This window comes from Rhinoraja longicauda, chromosome 18 (assembly GCF_053455715.1).
Source record: "Rhinoraja longicauda isolate Sanriku21f chromosome 18, sRhiLon1.1, whole genome shotgun sequence".
Classification (NCBI taxonomy): domain Eukaryota; kingdom Metazoa; phylum Chordata; class Chondrichthyes; order Rajiformes; family Arhynchobatidae; genus Rhinoraja; species Rhinoraja longicauda.
The window spans coordinates 24,695,666-24,717,681 of NC_135970.1; the positions used below are offsets into that span (position 1 = coordinate 24,695,666).

General features: G+C 43.9%; 1 long non-coding RNA gene across 1 annotated transcript; it reads right to left on the reverse strand.

The window, feature by feature from the left end:
- Positions 1-2,430: 2,430 nt before the first annotated feature.
- Positions 2,431-20,462, reverse strand: LOC144602103 (uncharacterized). The gene is made up of 4 exons (XR_013548416.1): positions 20,424-20,462; positions 7,539-7,723; positions 5,730-5,861; positions 2,431-3,354 (listed from the first exon to the last, which is right to left on the reverse strand). It is a non-coding gene; the product is annotated as an uncharacterized LOC144602103 (long non-coding RNA).
- Positions 20,463-22,016: the final 1,554 nt, after the last annotated feature.

A 22,016-nucleotide genomic window follows, 5' to 3' on the forward strand; every position in this document is an offset into this window, starting at 1 on the left:
ACGGGTAATTATAGACCAGTTAGTCTGACATCAGTGGTGGGGAAGATGCTGGAGTCAATTATAAAAGACGAAATTGCTGAGCATTTGGATAGCAGTAACGGGATCATTCCGAGTCAGCATGGATTTACGAAGGGGAAATCATGCTTGACAAATCTACTGGAATTTTTTGAGGATGTAACTAGGAAAATTGACAAGGGAGAGTCAGTGGATGTGGTGTACCTCGACTTTCAGAAAGCCTTCGACAAGGTCCCACATAGGAGATTAGTGGGCAAAATTAGGGCACATGGTATTGGGGGTAGGGTACTGACATGGATAGAAAATTGGTTGACAGACAGAAAGCAAAGAGTGGGGATAAATGGGTCCCTTTCGGAATGGCAGGCAGTGACCAGTGGGGTACCACAAGGTTCGGTGCTGGGACCCCAGCTATTTACGATATACATTAATGACTTAGACGAAGGGATTAAAAGTACCATTAGCAAATTTGCAGATGATACTAAGTTGGGGGGTAGTGTGAATTGTGAGGAAGATGCAATAAGGCTGCAGGGTGACTTGGACAGGTTGTGTGAGTGGGCGGATACATGGCAGATGCAGTTTAATGTAGATAAGTGTGAGGTTATTCACTTTGGAAGCAAGAATAGAAAGGCAGATTATTATCTGAATGGTGTCAAGTTAGGAGGAGGGGGAGTTCAACGAGATCTGGGTGTCCTAGTGCATCAGTCAATGAAAGGAAGCATGCAGGTACAGCAGGCAGTGAAGAAAGCCAATGGAATGTTGGCCTTCGTAACAAGAGGAGTTGAGTATAGGAGCAAAGAGGTCCTTCTACAGTTGTACCGGGCCCTGGTGAGACCGCACCTGGAGTACTGTGTGCAGTTTTGGTATCCAAATTTGAGGAAGGATATTCTTGCTATGGAGGGCGTGCAGCGTAGGTTCACTAGGTTAATTCCCGGAATGGCGGGACTGTCGTATGTTGAAAGGCTGGAGCGATTGGGCTTGTATTCACTGGAATTTGGAAGGATGAGGGGGGATCTTATTGAAACATATAAGATAATTAGGGGATTGGACACATTAGAGGCAGATAACATGTTCCCAATGTTGGGGGAGTCCAGAACAAGGGGCCACAGTTTAAGAATAAGGGGTAGGCCATTTAGAACGGAGATGAGGAAGAACTTTTTCAGTCAGAGGGTGGTGAAGGTGTGGAATTCTCTGCCTCAGAAGGCAGTGGAGGCCAGTTCGTTGGATGCTTTCAAGAGAGAGCTGGATAGAGCTCTTAAGGATAGCGGAGTTAGGGGGTATGGGGAGAAGGCAGGAACGGGGTACTGATTGAGAGTGGTCAGCCATGATCGCATTGAATGGCGGTGCTGGCTCGAAGGGCTGAATGGCCTACTCCTGCACCTATTGTCTATTGTCTATTGTCTAACCCTGAACTAGATTTTCCGTGTAGATTCTGCACTTTGTCCATGAAATGCTTCTTGCTCAGATTCCACATACCAAGCTAAATTGTTAGCTTATTTTTTACATTTAAACTAAACTAAGAAATTAATCCAACAATTTTGCTTGGAATGTGCAATCTGTGCAAGAAGCAGTTCAATTATTCATATCATTGCTGTACGTGTGGTATCCGATGTTGGTAATGAAAGTTAGCTTTCAGTTTCCAAAATGTGTAAACAATCCTGTGAATGTGCTAAAATTATTCACGCTTAGTATTGCCAATTGGGGCAGGAGTAAACTGTCCATTCCAAATGGGTTTGTTGACCTTCAAAGCAAAGGCATAAGAACTGCAAACACCATTTGTCTATTTCACATTGTCAAAAGATTGCTGCTCGGCATTCTGTTAAATTATTTTGATCATATTTGATAGCTTTGTACAAGCATAAGATTGAAAGAACTTTGCATTGACTTAAAAAAAAAGTATAATGTCCCCCAAATTCCTTATATTTTCTTAAGGAGAAACTCTACCCAATTTTCTTGCCTTCCAATCGCTTCAGTATGTCTCCTACCATATAACATTTTCCAAATGGAACCTGGCACCTGTCTCCATCATTGCTGCTCTTCCAACAATAGTAAACTGATATACAAAATGAGCTGAGATGACCAGCAAAATCATCTTACCAAATGCATACTTCCAATTTACACGTGGGACTAAGAACTCATTCTGTGCTCAACTGAATATATGAATAGTATCCCCTCAGGCAAAGTTAATGTAATTTTTAAATTGTATGTTGGAGTAAAATTGTTTAACCCAGAACTTATGTTTGTTTTTTGTGAATACTGTTTAATGTTTTCACAAACATGTCCATATTTTTTTAATGATCAGCAAAAGTTATTATTTCATTCTTATACTTACAATTATATTTTTAAACATTAATATATATTACATTTTGTAAATTAAAGAATAAATATTAAAAAAGTTAAAGGTTAACTATAAAGAGCTAATTAAATTAAGGCTGAATTTATTACCTTTTCAAATTCCACTATTTGATTGTTTGGCCAGTAAAATATTGTGACCTAACTATGTAAAATAAATTTGCAGGTTTCAGCACTCCTATTGTCTTTAAATGGTGTACCGCTTATACTGGACCTAAGAACATGTTAAATTATTTAAGTTTTACTTACTTTTCCTAGTGTATCCTAGAAAAAATATATCATTAAAATGCTGGAACGCTGGTCCCCACCAGGCTTACTTCTTCACTTACCTTTTCGGTCGTCTCTTGGATTATCCTTGCTTTGCAAGAGCATTAAATGATTCAATCCTGGGTCCCAGTCTTTGGTTAAAGGCTTCCATTCTTATATTTCTCATGAAGTACTTTAAAATATTATCTAATTCCAACTATTGATCATAAACAAATACTTCTTTGTCTTTCATTGTGAACATGTCTGGCATCTTTGGTTGGCTGAAAGCATTAGCACATTTGAAGTCCAAAAATAATGAAAAAATATATGGAATGCATTCTCTAATCCATACTCCTCCAATAAACACTTTTAAATATGAATACAATCTTCTTAAATGTTTTCCAGGACAAAGTCTACATTACGACCTTAACGTTTGGGGATTATATTTAGTTTATCCCTTGCAAATTCATGGCATGTAAGTCTTAGAGGAGACTGCCGAAGCCACTTTCTCAAGCATAGTAAACTTGGTAATTAAAATTTCTGCCAGACTCAGAATTCTTTAAGTTGTCTTCTGATGATTTCAGGCAATGGCAGTGTGTCTATGTGGACTTTGTCTACCAGATGACGCAGGATTGTGTACAAACACTGTTCTTGCAGTGACAGAAACCGGCAGCTTCTCATCTCCAGGTGAAGTTCTGTTTCTGCAGCTGTAGAACTGACAATAGGATACAGGGGTACTCCAACCTGAGAGGATTCAAAGGAAATCAGTCAGTGTATGGAAATAAAGTATTAAGTAATAATTCTTCTTCTTATTAAGTATTATTATATGCCACTTTAATCTCCCTTCTTAAAATATTCAACACGATTTCAGTGGCGTACATTTTGAAAAATGTTTGTTCATGTCAGACAAAAGAAGGATCTCCTTAACAGTCTCAGGTTTGGATGGTCTTTTTAAAATAGATTATAATCTTCAAAAGGATACACATGGTTTCTTGAAATTAAGTTTTCGATTAATGACAGTATTGTGTTCAGTTCTGGGTACCTTGTTATAGGAAAGATAATGTCAAGCTTGAAAGGGTTCAGAAAAGATTTATGAGGATGTTGCCGGGACTAGAGGGTGTGAGCTATAGGGAGAGGTTGAATAGGCTGGGTCTCTATTCCTTGGAGCGCAGGAGGATGAGGGTTGATCTTATAGAGGTATACAAAATCATGAGAGGAATAGATCGGGTAGATGCTTAGTCTCTTGCCCAGAGTAGGGGAATCGAGGACCAGAGGACATGGGTTCAAGGTGAAGGGGAAAAGATTTAATAGGAATCCAAGGGGTAACTTTTTCACACAAAAGGTGGTGGGTGTATGGAGGTGACAGAGGAGGTGGTTGAGGCTGGGACTATCTCACCGTTTAAGAAACTGTAAAATAGGTACATGGATAGGCTAGGTTTGGAGGGACATGAACCAAGCGCAGGCAGGTGGGACTAGTGTAGCTAGGACATGTTGGCCAGTGTGGGCAATTTGGGCCAATGGGCCTGTTTCCACACCGTATCACTCTATGACTATGAACTCTGAAAAATAAGACAATATGACACATGACATGCAGCTTCTACAAATAATTCCCAAATTATGGTAAAATGCAGTTTTTAAATTGTCCCCCAGACACTGCTGTGCTTCCTGAGAAAACTACTCCTGTGTGATTTCAATTTTCTACTCTTACAGTTACTCTCAGGCCAGTGAGATCCATAGTCAACTTTACGTCCATACAGGTCAAAGTACCGATAACAAACTGACTAAATACCATGCTTTCACACCAGACTCATAGAGCAGGAAAAGAAGAATATTATACTATTGGTTTTAACAGGATTCACAGGACCAAGAGACAATTTTAGTATCCACTGTGCCATCCAAGCACATAAAGTAATAGAAACCACTGTATATGATTAAGCTATATTTCACCAGAGCAAGGTAATTAAAATGTCACTAGGTCACTCATAATACAAAAAACAATACTAAAATCTATGCAATCTGTACTCACCAAGCTTATAATATCCCAAAGAAGACAAAAACATCTGTTTTTGTGTTGATACAACTTTCAGAACAGACCATGTTTTATATAGTGAGTATATTTGTGCTACAATGAGACATTGATAGTTTTACAGTGAGAACACAGTGTAGGCGACTGGATAAGAAAGTTGCACCTGTTTTAGCATAACTTTGATATACAACAGTTCCAGATTATTTACAGATTTTGTAAATTGATAACAGATGTAGAATTCTCAAACAGCCTGTCCCATATGTTTATCATATTATTTACAATCATGAGTAGCCTCAAATGTGAAAGGTGGAATTTCAGCTGCAACGCTCAAGGCGTAAGTGAAAGACAAAGTGAACGAGAAGCGGCTGTGGAAGCAAGGTTTGGTCAACACATTTTCTAAAACAAGATTTTTAGATTTAGAGATACAGCGCAGAAACAGGCCCTTCGGCCCACCGGGTCCGCGCCGCCCAGCGATCCCCGCACACTAACACTATCCTACACCCACTAGGGACAATTTTTATATTTGCCCAGCCAATTAACCTACAGACCTGTACGTCTTTGAAGTGTGGGAGGAAACCGAAGATCTCGGAGAAAACCTACGCAGGTCACGGGGAGAACGTACAAACTCCGTACAGACGGCGCCCGTAGTCAGGATCGAACCTGAGTCTCCGGCGCTGCATTCGCTGTAAGGCAGCAACTCTACCGCTGCGCCATCGTGCACCGAGACAAAGAAGAAATCAGTGATGGTAACCAATATAAAAGCAACAAATAGAAACTCTGTAGCGTGGACCAGAACTTCCTGGAAGAGATCATGAACTTGAAGCCTAAACTCTGACTCAAATAAACATTTTCTCTTTTATCGTTAAGGTTTCCAGCATCTGCCTTTACTTTCCTGATGACTTTATCACTTTATGAGCACAGATAGACTGTTCCATGGATAAACCTCTGGATCTCTCCTGGATGGGGCCACTAGGGTGCAGCAGAAGTCAAAGAGATTACTTGGCAATGACAAATAATGCAAATATAACAAGACCAACTTTAAAATATTATGATATACTGAACAGATAATTACATATTTACAGAAGATACTCACCTAACATGTTTATAAATTGATAATTCCCAAGATGTAGCAGAGCTTGTTTCGTCGCAGCGCCCACCATCACAGAAGTACCATAGGGAGGTTCAAGAAACTTAACTTCCCAATAATACTCTCCATGGATGAAACCTGTAGAAACATAATGATGAATGAAAAGGGGCATTAAATAATTTGAGTCACTATTGACTATTGCATTAAACATAAATAGAGTGGATGTGGAGAGGATGTTTCCAGTAGTGGGAGAGTCTAGGACCAGAGGGCACGGCCTCAGAATAAAAAAGATGTTCCTTTAGAATGGAGATGAGGAATTTCTTTAGCCAGGGAGTGGTGAATCTGTGGAATTCATTGCCACAGGTGGATGTGTTGGCCCAATCATTGGGTATTTTTAAAGCAGAGATTGATAGGTTCTTGATTAGTAAGGGCATCAAAGGTTACGGGAAGAAGGCAGAAGAATGGGGTTAAGAGGGGAAAATTGATCAACCATGATCGAATGGCGGAGCAGAATCAATGGGCCAAATGGCTTTTTCTGCACCTATATCTTATGATCTAATGATACACTTCCACACAATGTGCAAAATTATATGTCAATCAAAAAAAGCTGTCGATGCTGAACATCTGAAATAGAAACATAAAATATGAGTAACATGCAACTGATTAGGCAGCATCTGCGGAACAAAACTCTGAAAATTTGTATATCCCTCAATTGACCATTAATGGTTTCAATTGACCATTAATGATCTGCTTTAAAACAAGTCAATAGGAAAGTAAGACTTTAAAGAAAGGAATGCTATTCGTTCGTGGTTTTCTATATTTGGTTTTGAAGGATACAATTACTGCAAAATTGGAAGGCTGGCTAAACAGAGAAAGCAGAATATGAAATGTGCAGGAAGGAACTGCAGATGCTGGTTTACATCAAAGATGGACCCAAATTGCTGGAGTTACTCAGCGGATCAGGCAGCATCTCTGGAGAAATGAAATGGGTGTGTTTCGGGTCGAGACCCTTCTTCCGTCTCAAGAAAGTTTCGACCTGAATCTTCACCTATTCCTTTCCTCCAGATATGCTGCCTGACCCGCTGAGGTACTAGTGCCTATCTTCAGAATATAAAATGGACCAGGCCTGCTGGAAAATAAGATGGTTGCAATGACTGGAGGGAATTAACAATAATTGATGAAGAAATAATCTGATAAACATTATTCTTGAGAGCATTGATGTACGGTCAGCATATGAAATATGATGAATAAGAATGTTCAACAAAATTAACTGAGCCAGAAAAGAAATGTTATCCAAGGTCAACATTTACGTAATATTTCTAAATGACCCTGGGAAGGTGCATTGAATCCACCTGGTGGCATGTTTTTTTTAAAATGTTTTAAGTTTTAAGTTAAGTTTTAAGACAAATGTGACTGAATTCCTAACCAATGGCAATCAAACAAATTTCAGAATCACTCGAGGTGCATTTTTTAATCCCTGGATGAGAAAGTGATTTCTATACAATCTCCTGTTGCCTTTTTGATTTTTTACATATACCAACTATTGATTTTTTTTCCCTGTTTAATTAAAGGAAAATTGTGGTATTTAACTCTAACCCTTACGATCATGTCAATAAAAAAACGATCTGTTTCACACACTGGAAAGGTTGGCCGCAGCAAGTGGAATTTGAAAGGCATTGGATGGCCCTAGATTTAGGGAGTTAATCACCATTGATGCTGTAGATGTGTTAAGTGAAACACCTTATAGTGTATATGAAATAAAGCTTCATTTAGTCTTGCATTTATTGGGACCAAAGAGCAAAAATATGAAATCACCTTTGGTTCCTCTCACTCCAGCTGTACCTTCACTTTGCACGATGGGATCAATATGGAAGTAAACAGCTCTCCGACAAGGAGAAAGTTGCACTGCTGGTGACTTGGCATGAACGTCCCATACCCAATGTTCCTCAACAAAACCACTTGAGATGGACTGAGGTAAACAGGGAAACTGCATTGTCAATCTAATGGCATAACCAGAAACAGATTATAATAAGAATCCATTTTTAGCATCAATTAAGAAATATCTTCATTCAAAAGTAATCTTTGGTTTAAAATATCTCCATAGATTTGCCCCATTCTTTCAGTATAAATACGTCATGTTCCATAACTCTTGTAAAATCAATGCACTTCAAATTCTGGTCTCTTTAGTTTCTTTGAATGGTAATGATTGATAGCTGTACCTAAAGTAGAGTAGATAGTTGTCAACCCCAAAACTCGGGAATACAGTTCTGTTGTCACTCTGTCTCTCTTCTTTAAGATGCACCTTAAAACTTACCTATATCCAAATTTTTGATCACTTCCCTCTTACAACAATAATCCCACTGCCAAAGAAATCAGTCATCCGTGATCTCAACGACTACCGTCCTGTTGCACTAACCCCAGTCATTATGAAGTGCTTTGAGAAGCTGGTCCAGCAGCACATCAAAGCCAGCCTCTCAGCCACTATCGACCCACACCAATTCGCTTACAGATCAAACAGGTCTACAGAGGACGCCATTACTACTGCTCTACACACCGCACTGACCCATCTTGAGCGGCAGGGCAGTTACGTGAGGATGCTCTTCATAGATTATAGTTCAGCATTTAACACGGTCATCACGGACAGACTGGTTTCTAAACTAACTGACTCTCCCAATCTATCTGTAATTGGATTAAGGACTTCCTGACCAATCGGCCCAGATGGTCAGATTAGGCCCTCACACATCCTCCACTCTCACAATCAGCACCGGCTGCCCACAAGGATGCGTGTTGAGCCCCCTTCTCTACGCCCTTTACACCCATGACTGCACCCCCACTCATCCTACCAACACCATCATCAAGTTTGCGGATGACACGACTGTGGTTGGACTCGTCTCAGGAGATGACGAGACAGCCTACAGAGATGAAGTCCAAAAACTGATAGGATGGTGTGCGGAAAACAATCTGGCTCTGAATCCTTCCAAGACAAAATAACTCATTATAGACTTCCGAAGACACAATACGGGCTATACACCACTGCATATCAGCGGGGTTTGTGTGGAAAGGGTCCCTGCCTTCAAGTTCCTGGGCACGCATATTGCTGAGGATCTCTCCTGGACCACAAACACCATAGCGGCAGTCAAAAAGGCACAGCAGTGGCTCTACTTTTTGAGGATCCTCAGGAAGAACAACCTGCAAGAGCAGCTGCTAGTGACTTTCTACCGTTGCACCATCGAGAGTGTGCTGACGTACTGTATTTCTATGTGGTACACCAGCAGCTCAGAGGCAGACAAGAAAGCCCTTCAGAGGGTCATCAACTCTGCAAAGAAAATCATTGGTTGCCCACTGCCCTCTCTAGAGGAACTTTACTCCGTCCGCTCTCTCAGCAGAGCAGCCAACATCCTGAGGGATCCCTCCCACCCTGGTCATCAGCTGCTCCAACTGCTGCCCTCTGGTAGACGGTTTAGGTCCATTACATCACGGACTAATAGACTCAAGAACAGCTTCTACCCCAGCGTCATACGTGAGCTGAACACTGCCAGACACTCACATAAAACTGAATGGAAGGAATGGAACTGATCGGAACACTGTCAGTTACTTGTCAGAAAACATAAGCCTCAATTTAATACATGTTTACATTCTACTGCACTTATATTGCTTAACATTTGCTAAACTTATTACATGTTACAACCGACCGCACCTTATATTTAATTACATTAATTCTTTTTTTTTTTTTAAACGGCACTTGCAATATGTTAGCTCTCATTGCTGTGCAATAACTTGCTGTCTTGATTGAACTGTACACTGCCTTGACCGTATTGTAATTGTTTTGTCTATATTGTATTAGAGGTCAGTTTGTTTAATTCAGTAGATTAGGTTTAGCTTGTTATGGATAAAGGTTTATCCTTTGTACTGTCTGCTGTGTGTGATTGCATCATCTGGACTGTTTTAATTTCGCTGTACTTTGTGTAGTGACAATAAAGGTTTTTTACATTTTACATTTTTTAAACATTTTTATATCTCACCTCTAACTGTCAACATCCTGGGGATTATCATTGACTGGAAACTGAGCTAGATTAGCCATATTCACATTGTGACCACAAGAGCAGCAATGAATCCTGCCGTGAATAACTAACCTCCTAGCTCTCATAGCCTGTCCACCATCTGCAAAGGCTCATGTCAAGAGTGTGATGGAATAAACCCCCACTTGCCAGGATGAGTGCAGCTTCAACAGAAGTCAAGAAACTCGACTCCATACAGGGCATAGCATCCCATTTGATAAATACTTCATTTACAACCATTCACTCACCCCACCAGTAGCAGCAGTTTGTACCAACTATAGGATGCATTGCAGCAACTCGCCCAGTCTCCTTAGACAGCACTTTCCAAACCCATGACCTTTACCGGAAAGAAGGACAGAGCAACAAATGCAGGGGAACACCAACACCTAGAAATTGGCCTCCAAAACAATGTATATTCTAATAGGGAAATATATCGCAATTCCTTTACTGTCACAGAACATGGAACGGTACAGCGCAGGAATAGCACTTTGGTCCATAATGTTCGTGCCGAACATGATGCCATGTTAAACTGATCTCATCTGCCTGCACATGATCCATATCCCTCAATTCCCTGTATTTCTATGTGCCTATCTAAAGCCTCTTTAAACACCACTATCATATCTGTCCCCACCACCACCCCCGGCAATGCATTCCAGGGCCCCAATACTCCCTGTGTAAAAATCTTGCCCAGCACATCTCTATTAAACTTTCTCCCTTCGCTTATCATTATGCCCTCAATTTAGTTTAGGTCAGAGTTACAGTGCGGAAACAGGACCTTCAGCCCACTAAGACCAGCAATCCCCATACACTAGCACTATCCTACACATTAGGGATAATTTACAGTCTTTACCAAAGCCAATTAACCTACAAACTTGCACATCTTTGGAGTGTGGGAGGAAACCGGAGCACCTGGAGAAAACCGACAAACTCCATATAGGCAACACTCATAGTCAGGATCGAACCCAGGTATGTGGGACTGTACCACCATGCCACCCACTAATGTTGGAAATTTCCAAAAAATTTGGCTGTCTATGCCTCTCATAAATTTATATACTTCTATCAAGTCTCTCCTCAACCTCCGACAAAATTCTGGGACAAAAGCCTGGAACTGCCTTTCTAACAGCTTTATGAGTGTGCGCACACCTCAAAGGCTGCAATGGTCGTGAAGGCAACTCATTATCACCTTCTCAAGGGCAACCAAGGCTGCGAAATTAAATGTTGGCTCAGTGTGTGAAGCCCAGATCCTTTAAATGAATAAAGCTAGTTGTTCAGCTTCAATTTATTTGTTCACTATCCTGTGAAATGCCATGGGATGTTTTCATTATACTGAAGGTGCTTTATTGTTGATGTTGCCATTCCAAGTTACCCAGGAGTAACTACACAGTGCAGAACAGATGTTAGAATGTTGTATTGCGATGGCCTGGCCAGTCCCTCCCTTAGCAAGTATAAGTGAAAGATTGGTGCTTAAACAACATTCCAGGCATCTCCACAGATATTTAAATCTGTTGCTCGCCAACATATGATTAGACGTAATTAATTTCACAATTTACCATGATGAAATTGGAAATCATGAGTCTGAACTACAAATGCGAGGGATAAGATAATTTGATACTATAGTTTGTTGGAAAACTTTAACTTTTCTAGAGCTTAATATGACAAAATTAGAAAATCTCTCAATGATTGAAAAAAACAGCTTGTAGGTTTACCTTCACAAAGAACAAATACAAACCTACGAGGTTAACATGCTCAAATACAAACCTACGAGGTTAACATGACAATCAATCAATAACATAAAATATCTGTGATCAGTTAACAAAATGTGGGATACTGATTCCCTGTTTAGCATTCACAGACCATTTTTCTTAAAAAGACAAGTCTTCGGGGTTGTGAAACAGTATAAAAAGAAATAGTGTTCTTTCATTTTCCCTTTTTTCCTGAATTACTGACAGAAGCCCTCCCACATTTCACCCAAGGTTTGTTCAGTTGGTAGGTTTTGGAGAATGGTGCATTCTCACCTGCAACTCTTCTATATAATGAATACCAGATGATATACTAAAGGAAAATACACATGATTCTTTCTCCATCCTCTCCCAGAGATAATAACAGGAATTCTAAAATAACAATCAGAACTCTGTCTGAGATCAGATCACTGAACAGTAATAGGATTGATCCAGGGTCCTCCTTGAACTAAATAATTAAATTCCACACTTCTCGATGAACTGATGCTAAGTTCGTAAGAACTTTATGATTTATTAATTGGCAACATTAACTAAATCAGCAGCAATATTAGATTGGAAATGTTACTGGTGAGAGAACATCAGAAAGCATTTGGAATTCTGAAATTAAATATCCTTAAAACAGCCATACATTTCTGCTGGTGGCCATTCCATCTTTTTCCCATGTAGGGCATCTTTCTGATATCCACTATATATGTTGATAAGTAAAAATCAACACAAAGTCAGAAATAATATGTTGATAAGGCTTGAATAATTAAGTATTTTGTGCCTTTATTTAATTGACATTAACCTTGCTTCCCTGCAATGATATTTGGTCATTTATAAAACTTTATGTATTATTATTATTCTGCAAACGAATAATCATTTTATATACATTTGATTATAACTTGGGCTATATGATCTTTCAGTTCTTCCTGTCATTTTAATATTTTTACCAATTTCTATGTATTGAATCTGATTTCGGTGCATAATGTGCATTTTCTTTCAGATGAATTTTGCTTCTGATCTGTCCAACATTTACTCCTTGTCTAACTTAGTCTAACTTATATGAGAGAATATTTCCTCCCATTAAATGTTTGAAACACTGATGCCAGTGTCTTCAGTCTCCACCATAACTCTGCTCCCTATCCTTACACTCAATTCCTCTCCTAAGTTGGCATCAAAGACCATACCAACCTATTCATAACACATATCCATTTTGTCAGGAACACTGCTTATTTTCTCAGCTCATATGCTGCTGATACCATTATCAATGCATTTTCTAACTCTAGATGCATCTTACATCCACTGTAAACCTGACCTTTATTGTCCATATGCTGGGACAAGAACGCTTCTCCCATGCACTTTGGCAAATAACGATTACTCCACAATAATTTGATTCAGTGACCATCTCCACAAGAAAGAATTTAAATGCCTGTCTTTCACATTCAATAGCACTAGCATTACATAGTACTCACCATCAACATTTTGGGGGTCAACACTGACCAGGAATTCAATTGGACCAGCCACATAGATATCCTTACTCTGTGAGACAGGGATCATTGGTGTTCACTGGACCCCATACTTGATGTCAGGCGTGAGGTCTTGACCCTCAAATATATTTGTACTCAATTGGCTAAAGGCTGGGCCTGATACCTGAGGCAGTGGTGAATTTCATCTTTGTTAGCTGCCTTCATGGGGAAGTATCCTCTGTGAAAAGGAATGTTTCCCAGGGTTTCATTGTGAATCCTGATTATGTTGAACAGCTGAGGCAGGTTTGCAGAGGACCTTTGCCTTCCAATGTTTAGTGCAAACTCGCTTCTGGGCTTTGCTTCTGACATGCTTCAGTAAATAGACAATAGACAATAGACAATAGAAAATAGGTGCAGGAAAAGGCCATTCGGCCCTTCGAGCCAGCACCACCATTCAATGTGATCATGGCTGATCATTCTCAATCAGTACCCCGTTCCTGCCTTCTCCCCATACCCCCTGACTCCGCTATCCTTAAGAGCTCTATCTAGCTCTCTCTTGAATGTAGTCAGAGAATTGGCCTCCACTGCCCTCTGAGGCAGAGAATTCCAGATTCACAACTCTCTGACTAAAAAAGTTTTTCCTCATCTCTGTTCTAAATGGCCTACCCCTTATTCTTAAACTGTGGCCCCTGGTTCTGGACTCCCCCAACATTGGGAACATGTTTCCTGCCTCTAACGTGTCCAACCCCTTAATAATTTTATACGTTTCGATAAGATCCCCTCTCAATAGACAATAGACAATAGGTGCAGGAGTAGGCCATTTAGCCCTTCGAGCCAGCACCGCCATTCAATGCGATCATGGCTGATCACTCTCAATCAGTACCCCGTTCCTGCCTTCTCCCCATACCCCCTCACTCCGCTATCCTTAAGAGTTCTATCCAGCTCTCTCTTGAAAAATTCCAACAAACTGGCCTCCACTGCCTTCTGAGGCAGAGAATTCCACACCTTCACCACTCTCTGACTGAAAAAGTTCTTCCTCATCTCCGTTCTAAATGGCCTACCCCTTATTCTTAAACTGTGGCCCCTTGTTCTGGACTCCCCCACCATTGGGAACATGTTTCCTGCCTCTAATGTGTCCAATCCCCTAATTATCTTATATGTTTCAATAAGATCCCCCCTCATCCTTCTAAATTCCAGTGTATACAAGCCTAATTGCTCCAGCCTTTCAACATACGACAGTCCCGCCATTCCGGGAATTAACCTAGTGAACCTACGCTGCACGCCCTCAATAGCAAGAATATCCTTCCTCAAATTTGGAGACCAAAACTGCACACAGTACTCCAGGTGCGGTCTCACCAGGGCCCGGTACAACTGTAGAAGGACCTCTTTGCTCCTATACTCAACTCCTCTTGTTATGAAGGCCAACATTCCATTGGCTTTCTTCACTGCCTGCTGTACCTGCATGCTTCCTTTCAGTGACTGATGCACTAGGACACCCAGATCTCGTTGAACATCCCCTCTTCCTAACTTGACACCATTCAGATAATAATCTGCCTTTCTATTCTTACTTCCAAAGTGAATAACCTCACACTTATCTACATTAAACTGCATCTGCCATGTATCCGCCCACTCACACAACCTGTCCAAGTCACCCTGCAGCCTTATTGCATCTTCCTCACAATTCACACTACCCCCCAGCTTAGTATCATCTTGTGGCGGATCGGGCCACTCCTTGGGTCAGCCCCCTCGTTACGTGACGGACAGGGAGAGGGGTTAAAAGCCAGACCAAGGGAAGGCGTAGCTATTCCCTAGGAGAACTACGCTGTGGGCAGGAGCTCACAGCCTAATAAAGAATCTCACAAAACACTGCCTGGCGTCTTGCCTTTCTCTGGCCTCCGCCAGGCCACTACATTGGTGACCCCGACGGACATCACACGTCGTGATGTCAAACAATAATGGACAACCCGGTCCTGCCGCCCTCGCGCAATGACGCGACCGTTCCCGACAGGTACCCGGTTCCGCACATCCAGGACTTTAATGCCCACCTGGCCGGAGCTTCCGTGTTCTCCAAGGTGGACCTTGTGCGTGGATATAATCAAATCCCGGTCCACCCCGATGACATCCCCAAGACTGCCATCATCACTCCGTTCGGCCTATTCGAGTTCCTACGGATGCCGTTCGGGTTGAAGAACGCCGCACAGGCCTTCCAACGGCTTATGGACTGTGTGTGCCGTGGCCTGGAATTCGTCTTTGTGTATTTGGACGACGTACTCGTGGCCAGCCGCTCGAAGCAGGAGCACTGCACCCACCTCCGCCAGCTGTGTAAACGCCTCAGCGAGTACGGTTTGTCCATCAACACTTCCAAGTGCCGTTTTGGGGGAGACCCTTCACCGCGTTCACCGACCATAAGCCACTCACCTTTGCGTTCGCAAAGGTTTCCGATCCGTGGTCTGCGCGGCAACAGAGACAATTGGCTTATGTGTCGGAATACACCACCTCGATTCGGTTCGTGGAAGGAAAAAACAACAGGGTGGCCGACGCCCTGTCTAGACCCGCGATCCACGCCGTCCTACAAATGGCCGGGGGGATCGACTATTCCGCCCTAGCAGCCGCACAGCTGGGGGACGAGGAGATGGCCGCCTATCGTACAGCCGTGTCCGGCCTGCAGCTGGAGGACATTGTCTGTGGCCCCGGGGATACAACACTGTTATGCGACACCTCCACTGGCCTGCCTCGGCCCATCGTCCCTGTCGTCTGGCGTCGCAGGGTATTCGAGGTGCTCCACGGGCTGTCTCACCCCTCCATTCGGGCGACGGTGGCCCTTGTATCCTCCCGTTTCATGTGGCACGGGCTGCGTAAGCAGGTCGCACACTGGGCACGCACCTGCATCCCGTGCCAAACTTCAAAAATCCAGCGACACGTGCGTGCGCCTCTGCAAGAGTTTCGTGTCCCTCGGCAGCGCTTCGACCACATTCATGTGGACATCGTGGGGCCCCTGCCGCCGTCCCGGGGCATGACCCACCTCTTCACGGTGGTAGATCGCTTCACGCGGTGGCCGGAGGCCATTCCGCTGGCAGACACCTCGACGGCCACCTGCGCGCGGGCCTTGGCGGCGCACTGGATCGCCCGGTTCGGGGTGCCACTGGACATTACATCCGACCGGGGGCCACAGTTCACTTCGGAACTGTGGTCGGCCATGGCAAGACTCTTGGGTGTCAGCCTACACCACACTACGGCGTACCATCCACAGTCGAACGGGTTGGTGGAACGCTTTCACCGCCAGCTGAAAGCTGCCCTGAAGGCTCGGCTCACGGGCCCAGACTGGGTGGACGCCCTGCCGTGGGTGTTGCTGGGGATCCGCACCGCACCCAAGGAGGACTTGGCCTCCTCCTCCGCCGAGTTGGTGTACGGGGCCCCCTTGACGGTTCCCGGGGAGTTCATCCCACCAGCCCAGGGTCGAGTGGAGCAGCCGTCTGACGCCCTGCAACGTCTTCGGCAGACGGTGGGCAGGCTGGCACCTGTGCCCACGTCACGTCATGGGACATTCCAGCCACACGTCCCTGCCGCTCTGGAGGACTGCCAGTTTGTATTCCTGCGCAGGGACGCACACCGATCACTTCTCCAGCGGCCGTACGAGGGCCCCTTCCGGGTCCTGCAACACGGCTCGGCCACATTCGTTCTGGACATGGGGGGCCGCAGAGAGACTGTTTCGGTCGCACGGCTGAAGCCGGCACACGTGGACATTGATCGGCCGGTGCTGGTTGCGCAGCCCCGCCCACGCGGTCGCCCCCCGTCCAAGCTACCCCCTACGGTCTCTGTTTCGACCCCTCCACCTGTCGGTCAGCCGCCGGTCCCTGCGCCGGTCATGGTGCGCACCCGGGCTGGTCGCCTCGTGCGCCCTCCTGTCCGTTTTGTACCTCCGGTTCTTGGGGGGGGGTCCTGTGGCGGATCGGGCCACTCCTTGGGTCAGCCCCCTCGTTACGTGACGGACAGGGAGAGGGGTTAAAAGCCAGACCAAGGGAAGGCGTAGCTATTCCCTAGGAGAACTACGCTGTGGGCAGGAGCTCACAGCCTAATAAAGAATCTCACAAAACACTGCCTGGCGTCTTGCCTTTCTCTGGCCTCCGCCAGGCCACTACAATCTGCAAATTTGCTAATGGTACTTTTAATCCCTTCATCTAAGTCATTAATGTATATCGTAAATAGCTGGGGTCCCAGCACCGAACCTTGCGGTACCCCACTGGTCACTGCCTGCCATTCCGAAAGGGACCCATTTATCCCCACTCATTGCTTGCTGTCTGTCAACCAATTTTCTATCCATGTTAGTACCCTACCCCCAATACCATGTGCTCTAATTTTGCCCACTAATCCCCTATGTGGGACCTTGTCGAAGGCTTTCTGAAAGTCGAGGTACACCACATCCACTGATTCTCCCCTGTCAATTTTCCTAGTTACATCCTCAAAAAATTCCAGTAGATTTGTCAAACATGATTTCCCCTTCGTAAATCCATGCTGACTCGGAATGATCCTGTTACTGCTATCCAAATGCTCAGCAATTTCGTCTTTTATAATTGACTCCAGCATCTTCCCCACCACTGATGTCAGACTAACTGGTCTATAATTACCCGTTTTCTCTCTCCCTCCTTTCTTAAAAAGTGGGATAACATTTGCTATCCTCCAATCCACTCTCATCCTTCTAAATTCCAGTGTATACAAACCTAGTTGCTCCAGTCTTTCAACATATGACAGTCCCGCCATTCCGGGAATTAACCTAGTAAACCTACGCTGCACGCCCTCAATAGCAAGAATATCCTTCCTCAAATTTGGAGACCAAAACTGCACACAGTACTCCAGGTGCGGTCTCACCAGGGCCCGGTACAACTGCAGAAGGACCTCTTTGCTCCTATACTCAACTCCTCTTGTTATGAAGGCCAACATTCCATTGTAAAGGATTTAACAACGACTTGGAGCTTGATCTCCAAACACCATACACATGTATGATCTTGGTTCTGGAGGAAAGATGTTCATTCTAAAACGCACTCTAGCAGAAAGAATGTTGGAAGTGACGTGCAGTACCACTGTGAGGAAGATTGAGAGGAATGTGGGACCAAGTTCTCCGACTTGCTTGTTCCCAGCTTGCGGTGAGATTGGGTCTGTATTGGATCTGTTGATTAGGATTAGAGTTTGCATGTCAAATGTGGAAATTGAACACATTTCTGAGAATTGGAAAAGATGAGAGGGATTCCTCTCAGGTGACAAAGCCAAAAGCTTTTGTGAGTTTATAAAAGGCTGTATACAGTGGTTGATGCTTCTCTCATCATTTTGTTCTGGATTTGTTGCATAGTGAACATTATTCCCATTGTGCTTTTTGATGGAAGGAATCCACATACAGCAGCAAACCAATGGTGTTCTCTGCTGACCTTAAAGAAACCCTAAACCCAATGGACTTTGGTGAAACCCCCTTTATGTAAGGCACCACCTGGATTAATACTTGATGCGCTATCTATATATTACTAAATCTCTCATCTCGCATGTTTGTATGCATATTTGATGGTTTGTTCGCGAGTGACAGCCGAAACAGTACACGATAGCGCGACAAATTTAGGCCCACCTTACCATTTTCCTAGGATGTGCAAATTTTAAAAACAATTAACTTAATAAACTTTTAAAAATGTGCCGGGACGACCGACGCCCATCCCGGCGTGTCCCTCGCCTGACCTTCCTCCCATAGTGCAGTGCGGGAGATCAGTCTGAAGAAGGGTCTCGACCCGAAACGTCATTCATTCCTTCTGTCCTGAGATGCTGCCTGACCTGCTGAGTTTCTCCAGCATTTTGTGAATAAATACCTTCGATTTGTACCAGCATCTGCAGTTATTTTCTTACCAAGCTAAACAGACACCTGAAAAACAGACACCTTCCTGCCCATTGAAATTCAATATTTTATTCTCTACAATTTGTATCAATTCAATATAAAATGTAGAGAAATGTAGTAGGAGCATCATAGTGGCACAGCTGGTAGAGCTGCTGCCTCTACGTGCCAGAGACCACGGTTCGATCCAGACCTCGGGTGCTGTCTGTGTACAGTTTGCATGATCTCCCTGTGACAATGTGAGTTTCTACCAGGTGCGTCAGTTTCCTCCCACACCCCAAAGATGTGCAGGTTGGTAGGTTAATTGGCTTCTGTAAATTGCCCCTGGTGTGTAGGGAGTGGAAGCAAAAATGGGATAACATAGAATGAGTGTGAATGGGTGATCGATGGTCAGTGTGGACAGTGGCTGAAGGGCCAGTTTCCATACTGCATCTCTAAACTAAAACTAAGAACTTGTGGGATCCTAGTGTTCGTATCTACAGATAGGTGAAGACAGCAGGGCATGTGGGTCAGGGGTTATGATTGTACACGAGAAAGCTGCCTTAATTTGTTGCAGTATAGAATACCATAGCATAGAGTTCGTGTCAGATCTACATTAAGCATAGATGGGACACTGCTAGAGTATTGTGTACAGTTCTGGCCATCACACGAAGTTATACCACCCTAAAGGGTATGGAGGAGATGACATTTTCAACCCTGGACCAATAATGCTTGGTTAGGTTGAGGCTGTTTTCTATCGAACAGCACAGGCTAAGAAGAGATTTGACGACAAATAAAATTATGAAAGGTGTACACAATTATGTACACAAGAAGAATGACCAATTTGGCTTAGGAAGAGGGTGAAAACAAGGAGCCAAATAATTAAATTAGATGAATTACAAATAGCTGAGGAAAATAATTTCATTAATGGAGGACAGTCTCTAACTGCTGTCTGCTACTCGAGGCAAAAACCATCACCACTCCCAAAAAGCACCTTATCCCATGGGACTGTGAAACCATGAGCTGGCAAATGGGATTAATGCAAAACCTGCACAGAAAAGGTTAAAAAGCCGCCTTCTGCGCCATTAATTTAAATGATTCTGCGATTTAAACCCCAAAACTTCAGAGTTACGACTGGTACTTGCCGTAGGACAGTTCCTGAAATCATTTGGGCAATAATTCCTGACTGGCACAAATCCAGGAACCACAGGAAACGACATCAGGGCGTAGAGCAGGGAGAATGCCCAGGATATCTGAACGTAACCGAAGATGGTGGGTATCTGCCAGAGGTGACACAGAGTTGGGTGGGAAATGTGCAGTTGTATATCTAAATGAAAGCGTGGCTGGGAGGATTAGAGTCTTGCGGTGTCTTGTAGACACATGGAACTGCACATTGGTGGTTTCCCGTGCTCCTGGGATGTGGTCAGCGTATGCATCAAGGGTCTGTGGAAATTATTACACTGGCTGGAAACAACAACGAGACGATTAACTGCAAGATATGACTCCCTTGCAATTACCCATTCCTCTCGAATCTACTACACTTACCCACACCTCTCCTTTCGTTTCCCACACTTACCCACATCTCTCCTTTCAATACCCACACTTACCCGCGCCTCTCGCTTTAACCCCTCTCCAGTCTGATGGGGTTGTTCACTAGAAGTGGAAGGAGTTGTAAACACGCGGCTCTGACCAGCCCGTGACAGCTCCCTCGGCCATTGGCTGGGGCCAGTAACTAAACCCGCCCTAAATGTAACATTTAACATTTCTTGAGCGTAAACAAGGGTGTTGCTTGTGAGCGGACGGCGAGGGTAGTGAGCGCTGTGTATGTGCAAGCCCGCTTGGCTGTGGGTCTCACTCTGGGCTGAGCGCATTGCGCTGGCATTCCGCGTCTCCCGAGCGCTAACGGACTGACAAGCGATCGATCACTCGCACCCCTCTTCAGCTCATTAGTTCTGCGCCTCGGGACCATTGCCCCAGAACGCCAATCAGTCTGAAGCAGAGTCTCAACCCGAAATGTCACCTCTCCCTTTTTCTCCAAAGATGCTGTCTGTTGAATTCTCTGCCACAGAAGGCAGTGGAGACCAATTCACAGGATGTTTTCAAGAGAGAATTAGATTTAGCTCATGGGGCTAAGGGATCAAGAGATATGGGGAAAAAGCAGGAACCGGGTACTGATTTTGGATGATAAGCCATGATTATATTGAATGGCGGTGCTGGCTCGAAGGGGCGAATGGCCTACTCCTGCACCTACGTTTCTATGCTGCCTGGCCGCAGAGTTACTCCAACCTTTTGTGTCTACATCAATCGCTGAGCCTATCAGTGTGTTTATCTCTGTCCCACGCTGGCGCTGCATTCCTCAACGCTTCACATTCCTTAGAATTGAATATTGTAGATTAACGTTGGGCATTGCAAGATTAAAGTCTCTTAAAAGTTCCTGTTTCAATGTGGTGGTTCCCTATTCAATACAATTTGAAACTGAACTGGAGTAGACATCTACATTATGTGCTACAGGAGCAGGTCAGAAGCTCGGGGGGAAAAAGACACAACGCGCTGGAGTAACTCAGCCGGTCAGGCAGCATCCCTGGAGAACATAGATAGGTGACCTTTAGAAGGCTCAAGTCAGGAGTGTATTGGAATATTCTCCACCTGCCTGCATACGTGCAATTTCAACTCACGAAGCTCTACATAGTAACCTACTTGAGAGGTAACCCATCCACAATCATTCACTTAACCCACATCCCTCTAAACCCATCCTATCCATGTACCAGCCCAAATGTCTTTTAAATGTTGTTATAGTACCTATATCAACTACCTCCTCTGGCATCTCATTCCATATACCCACCACCCTCTGTGTGAAAAAGTTGCCCCTCAGGTTCCTATTAAATCTTTCCCCACTCATCCTAAACCTGTGTCCTCTGGTTCTTGATTCCCCTACTCTGAGTAAAAGACTGTGCATTCACCCTATCTACCCCATGACATTATATTCCTCTATAAGATTACCCCTCAGCATCCTGCACTCCAAGGAATTAAGTTCTAGGCTGCGTAATCTCTCCCTATGGCTAAAGCTCTCAAGTCCTGGCAACAACCTTATGAATCTTCTCTACGCTCTTTACTGCTTAACATGACCCTTCCTATAGCGGGGTGACCAAAAATGAACACAATACTCCAAATGTGGCCTCAACAATGTTTTGTACAAAAGT